General features: G+C 33.5%; 1 long non-coding RNA gene and 1 pseudogene across 1 annotated transcript; both read right to left on the reverse strand.

Moving 5' to 3' along the window:
- Positions 1 to 601: 601 nt before the first annotated feature.
- Positions 602 to 5,542, reverse strand: LOC114283796 (F-box protein At1g47056 pseudogene; annotated as a pseudogene).
- An 81-nt stretch (positions 5,543 to 5,623) lies between these two features.
- LOC114283797 (uncharacterized) lies at positions 5,624 to 6,646 on the reverse strand. Its single transcript, XR_014344854.1, has 2 exons — positions 6,536 to 6,646; positions 5,624 to 6,433 (listed from the first exon to the last, which is right to left on the reverse strand). It is a non-coding gene; the product is annotated as an uncharacterized LOC114283797 (long non-coding RNA).
- Positions 6,647 to 6,875: the final 229 nt, after the last annotated feature.

The following is a 6,875-nucleotide window of genomic DNA, read 5'->3' on the forward strand; positions in this document are numbered from 1 at the left end:
TTCTACTTTTTTGTGGTCAAGATGAGTCTATAGCTTCAAACGCCCAATCATACCTTCTGTATTCACTTCCTCACCTCTTAGCTCAATCTATTCTTCACACATTACGAATCTATATTTGAACACAATCTATAAACTCACCTGTAACAATCTGTGAAACTCTAACAATCTTCACATACCCATCAATTATTTTCTTGTTTCTTAGCTTTCTCTTGGAATCAAAGGCGTTGCTCTTGGTGGGGTTTTGTTTTAACCTCAACCTCATTGCTTTACTGATCATATACATAATTTTCTCTTGAACATATAAACAAACATGGGGTGGGCTATCCATGGAGTGTCTCAAAGACTGGAAATCACTCATGAATTTGGCAATTCCGAGCTGCATTTTCGTGTGTTTGGAATGTTGGTGGTACAAAATCATGATTTTGCTCTGTGGGTTGTTAATAAACCCCAAATCCACAATTGCTTCAATAGGTATTTTGATCCAAACAACCTCATTAATCTACATATTCTCATCTTCTCTGAGCTTCAATGGGTTGTTTTTAGAATTGTCTTTCTGTTCGTCGGAGAGAGAAGAGTAGAGAGAGAGGAAGAGAGGGAGAGGCTAGTTTGATTCGAGGGAATTTGCGATCATTTCCAAAAGCCTATCCCAATCACTTAAACATCGCAACAATTTTAGAGTTTTCAGAGTCTTCACTCCAATGATGAGCGGTCCAAAGCACTGTCCATTGTAGAGCTCCTTGAGAAATATGGTTTTCAGAGATGAAGTGACGATGCCAGAGCCAACAAGCTTGGTGTCACACCCCAAAATTTGGAGAATTAAATATTAAATTAGGACTAAACCCCAATTAATATTCCATCATCCAAATCCTAGGGGTGAAACAAAAAAACTAAAACGCAAACTAAACCATCCACCATAAATTTATAACTAACAAATACCTCCAACATTAAAGTAACAACAACTAGTCCAAACAACTTAAATAAAGTACGGTTACAAACCATGCCAAATTATTCCAATACTAAAGCCATAAAAAAAAATACATAAATTAGTATCAACCCTAAGCTCAAGAAAATAAAACAAGTCCAAATGACATGTCCTACGATCATAGTTATTTCTGGTCACCACCATAGTTTCAACTAATCCTGTAAATGAAGCTCGGCTGCGCTCAAACAGAACGCACCCGAATTGCCAAGAGACAAAACGGGTCCGTATACAGGTATACTGGTATGAGTACAAGAATTGACACCCACGTGTGCACCAGACACAAACAAAAAGTACATTATTTCTTATCACGGGACAAGACAAGTAGTTCCAACCGCACCGAGACGAATGGGTAGTTTCCCGAGATACGGTGGCATTTAGTTTCTTGTCCGTATACAACGAAATATAAATTGATTATAGAATAGACAATATAGAAATAAAAATATGGTGGGTCAGCCCTACATAAAAAGTTAGTAAAACCCACCATCCTGCAAAACAAATAAAGTTAGTATAATTTAATCATAAGTAACTTATAAAAAAAATATAAAATTACACCGTTTCATACTTAAATAATTCGAATTGATCAGAACTCAAAGAACGAAAGTTGTACAGAATCAAATTTCCTATAAGACAATGCGTACGAATTTAACAGAAATTGAACAGGTTAAGAGAAAAACTTGATATAAAAATCTAGACAAAATTCAATCGAAAAAATATGAAGCTGAAAATGAACAAAAACTGCCATAAGATGATTTTTTCCGAAAAAGTTCAAAACATGAAAAGTGTGCAGAATAATGTTTTACTTCAGTTTACGCGAAACCAATAAAAATGAACTCGTTTTGTGGTTAAAACAGCCTATAAAATCTGCATTACCAAAGTGAATCAAACCGACAATAACCAATGTCATCCGATTATAAGTTCTAATCGATCTTTTTAATAAAAAGCTACAACACAAGAGTTGTCCAAAATCACGTATACATGCCTCTCCTCAAATTTCATAATTTATCAAGATCGTTTACTTTTCTTTTTTTTTATCATGTACATAACAGTACCATACACACTATATTAATAAATTCATAATTAAATTCTTTGTTCCTTAACTCCACCACTTCGGCCTTCCCCTTCCGGCCTACACATATATCCCATGTGCCTGCCGTATACCTAACACCGCTCCGAAGCCAAACTTGCACGGGGATATCGTCCCGAGTTTGACTCACACTCTCCGGATGGTTAGCATATACGCACGCGTACAAATCAAAGCACTCGTCTACTCATGAGAACGAGGCAACAATATATATATACACAACATCTCACGCATGAGAATAAACATAACAATGCCGAGCCTAAGGCATTCAAATAAATCTCATAATCCTCACTTTTTTTTTATACACTCTTTCTCACCATCACTCAAATAAAACAACAATCCACGGAGTCATGATGGAGTATAAGGAATTTATCTATAGGTTCTTAATTAATTTTAATTTCATAAGACCATGAGTGTAATTACAACCATAAAATAAATCCATATAAAAATCCTAAACATGGCATATACAACTAATCAAAATAATTTAAATCAATCCATCATCTACATGCAAATACAAAATCAATCCAACATCAAATAAAAATAAACAAATAAAAACAACGAATCAATCCATCCTCTAACCAATATCTATGGATTCTAAGTTTATTTTAATTTTATATAATCATGAGTGTGATTACAATCATAAAATCAATCCATATAAAAACCCTAAACCTTGCATATACAACTAATCAAAACAATTAAAATCAATCAATCATCTAAAAATCCTAAACCTTACATAAACAACTAATCAAAATAATTAACATCAATCAATCATCTATAAACCCTAAACCTTACATACACAACTAAACAAAATAATTAAAATTAATCAATCATCTAAAAAAATTCCCAAACCTTACATACCCAACTAATTAAAATTATTACAATCAATTAATCATCTAAAAATCTTAAACCTTACATACACAACTAATCAAAGTAATTAAAATTAATCAATCATATAAAAATCCTAAATCTTATATCCACAACTAATCAAAATAATTAAAATTAATCTATCATCTTTATGTAAAACAAAATCAAACTAACATCAAACAAATAAAAATAAATAAATAAATAAAACAGCGAATTAAACATAAATCAAAGATAGTGAGTTTTGTACTCACCCTATTTTTTTGAAGATCCAAGAAATATTTAAAAAACTAATGGAGCCACCAAAATAAAATCCTAATCTATTTTTTTCTTTTTCTCTTTTTCTTCTTCTTCACTTTCCACGCCACACACACACAGCACTCTTTTTTTTCTTCTTCTTTGATGATCAATCAATCAATCTCTCTCTCTCTCTCTCTCTCTCTCTCTCTCTCTCTCTCTCTCTCTCTGGAGCTTGCCGCCGCAGACAACTCTATTCTCCTGTTTTTTTTAACTCCTAAACCCTATTTGGCTACCATATTGTATTATGTAATACAACATAATTATAATATAAATACAAATATAAAATAATATATATATATATATATATCTATATATAACACCTCTTTTCTTTATATATATATATAACAAATATAAATATTTAAATATTTAAATTAATTATATATAATTAAATAACACATTAAATTAATTAATCACCACATTAAATATCACATTAAATTCTCATGTGACCACACAATTAATGAAGCCAAAAATAAAATAAGATAATAATAATCATAATAATAAATAAATGACTTAACAAAATTAGGGTCGCTACACTTGGCAGTGGTGGCGGCCACGCCTCCACCGTCGTTGATGCCGTAGAGGCGCTTGACGGAGAGCTCTTCGAGAAAGGAACAGTGAACAAGCATTAGGTTCATGCCTTTGACTCCAAACACGCTAGATCCACACGAGAACTTCTTCAAACCCTTGCAGTTCTTGGTGAAAACGACCATGTCGAGGTCGGTGAGCTCGCGGCAGCTATGGAGCTTGAGGCGCGCGAGGTTAACGCAACGGAGCGAGATGAGAATTAGGGCCTCATTGTCTTGGTTGACGGATCACTGATCACATCGAAGAGCGAGCTTCGTGACGACGTCGAAACAAGAGAAGAGAGATGGGATGAGAGGGAGAGAGAAATGAGGTTTGATTTGAGACTCAAATTTCTCTATAATATATGGGTGTAGGGTTGAGGGACTTTAGACATCACAAAATAATATTGTAGACCTCTTCCATTACTAAAAATGGGAGATGGACTTTAGGCTGATTTTCTCTATTAAAATATCAACTATATAGAAAGAAATTCAACAACGACTAACCAAGAAAGAATCACATAACAACATCTAAACCCAAAAAGAAAAAATAATGAAAACATCCAAATGATAGATACATCTCAATATGTGAAGTGATTAATCGTCTGTAATATGATGTCAAAACATAAAAGAACTTACTGTTCAACAATTGAAAAAGTAACTCAAGTAGTAAATCCAAACTTTAGAGATTTTTCGAGAGTATCATTGTTGTGATGGTTTTTCCTCTTATGAGTTGTGATTAAATAAAATAATATAGGAAATGAAATATAATTTCATACATAGAATCACTATAAAATTTAAATGACAAATTCATAATATAAAATAATATAGAATTGATATTGAGTATAAAATAATATATGGAAAAAAAAAATCCTAATACCCTTGAAAAAATTAAGAAAAATGTGAAACACAAAATTGGTATTGGATTTGTGGATTATCTCAATTTACTATGAAAAATATTTATCAAATAGAGTCCATATAAAATAGGTAAAATTAATATAATTTAAATTATGTTTGGATTTGTATAGAACTCTATATGTGATTAAGAAAATACATGTTGACGTGACTTTCTTAGAAAAAAATAAGCCTTTATAATGTGTCACTTAAGTATGAAAAAAACATTACTTTTAATAATATATATATGATTTCATCTAATTTCATACATTTTTTTTCTTTTTTCTTTTTTTTTTATCAAATTTCTCTCCAAATCTCCCCTCAAACACTGCCTCAAGACTTCTAATACAAAAGATTTCATTTAAAGGCAAAAAAGCTTGGAAACCAAACCAGCTGGCTTCTAAAAGCCCATGCCAGAGTCATAGTGATGTTATTAAATCGAAATATGTTCATTAAATTTTTTTAATAAAAAAAAAAATTAGTCTCAAAAGTTATATGAAATGAAAAATAAAATTATAATATAGACATTTAAATTTAATGTGACATGGATTACATCCAAAATATTTTAGTTGTACAAGATTCATTTTCTCGCATTTTTCGAACCGATATCAATACAAATAGGGATTAAGAAAAATGTTTGGGAGCACTAATTAGTGCTCCCACTAATTAGGTGGCAGTGGGTCCCGCCATTAATGATGTGATGTTTTGGTCTTGGAGTTGTATTTTTTTTTTTTAACTTTTTTAATGCATTAGTGCTATTAATGGTGATGTTTTTAGTGGGATGAATCATTGTTGTAGGGACTAATATGTGGTAAGGATCACTTGTTGAATATTTGGACCAAGCAACTGGTTCCTGTGCATTTTTGTTCGTAAATTGATGGTTTTTGAATGGTGTTGTGCCTCATTAGTACCAAACAGAATTGAGGGAATTAAGAAACTTAATTGATACAGCAAAACCTTTTTTTGTTTCTTATACTCACATGAATATGGAAATATTACGAGGACAAACAAACAAGAGAAGAAAAACAAAGAAAACATTCCTGATATAACTTTATTACAGACAATTATTTGACCCAAACAAAAAAGGTCGATTGATTGCTGATTATACTGATAAGGTATTTCTCCGTAGATTGTTTCCTCTTGAGTTAGAAAAGGCATGAGCAGTAGTGAGCCAACTTGGAGGCATTACTGGAACTTTGCCCATGACTATATGATGGAGCCAATTCCACAGCATCTGAAGCGGGCGGCACAGAAACTCACCTGCCAAGAACAATATATAAAGAAAGTAGAGAAGAGGCCCAACTGAGTCTGGCAAAAGAATTGAAGTCAGAGACACCAAACCAAGCCAACCAAACACCACTGCCCCATGGCGAGCATGAGTTTGCAAGCGGCGGTGATCTTCATAAGAAGAAGACTTCAGCTCGGCATAGTAAGCGGAGCAATAGAGAAGCAAACTAGCAATGGAAACACCCAAAGATTTGGGGTACGTGTCGAATGCGGATATGTCCTTCCCATCATACTTGATTCGCAAAAGGGTGAGGAACACTGGGACAATAAAGGCCAAAACGGCGTGCCAGGAAGCAGAAGAGGGGGTACTCTCTTGTTGCGACAAGTTGTAGTAGGAGTGTGTTGTAATGCTGAGAAATGAGTCATTGATCTGTCCAAACAAGTTTGTCTGCGTGCCTTGCTGAGGTGTTCTTCTTGTTGTTGTTGTTGCCATTGATTTGACAATAGTAACACAGAGAGAGAGATCTACATCAAAATAAGGAATTAGTTGGTTATAAGAAAAAGGAAAATGATACACAAAGAAAAAATAGCAAGTAGACAAGATAGGAAGAGGATGAAACGAATTACCTAACACAATCTCTCTCCCTCCCAGACGACATCCGTCGTGTTTTATTCTTGAATGGTTGGATCTGTTAGATGGCAGGGGTCTCAATCTTATATAGAGTGCAGAAAAGGGCTGGAGGCAGAAGTGCAGGAGCTCATATATATAGAGTGATGATTTTGCACCATGCTGTGCCAAAACGGCACCGTTTTATTTTTACAATTGGTTGGGTGGGTCCCATCCCATCCAAAGCACAAATTGTTTTGTCTTCAACTCTTTTTGGGTAAGATGGAAACTTTAACTTACGTTCGGCAGATGGTTTCCGCAGATGGTTAGCTGTTTTCTACCTTTTTAATCCATTTTGAC

This window comes from Camellia sinensis, chromosome 11 (assembly GCF_055761805.1).
Source record: "Camellia sinensis isolate YWXY chromosome 11, ASM5576180v1, whole genome shotgun sequence".
Lineage (NCBI taxonomy): Eukaryota > Viridiplantae > Streptophyta > Magnoliopsida > Ericales > Theaceae > Camellia > Camellia sinensis.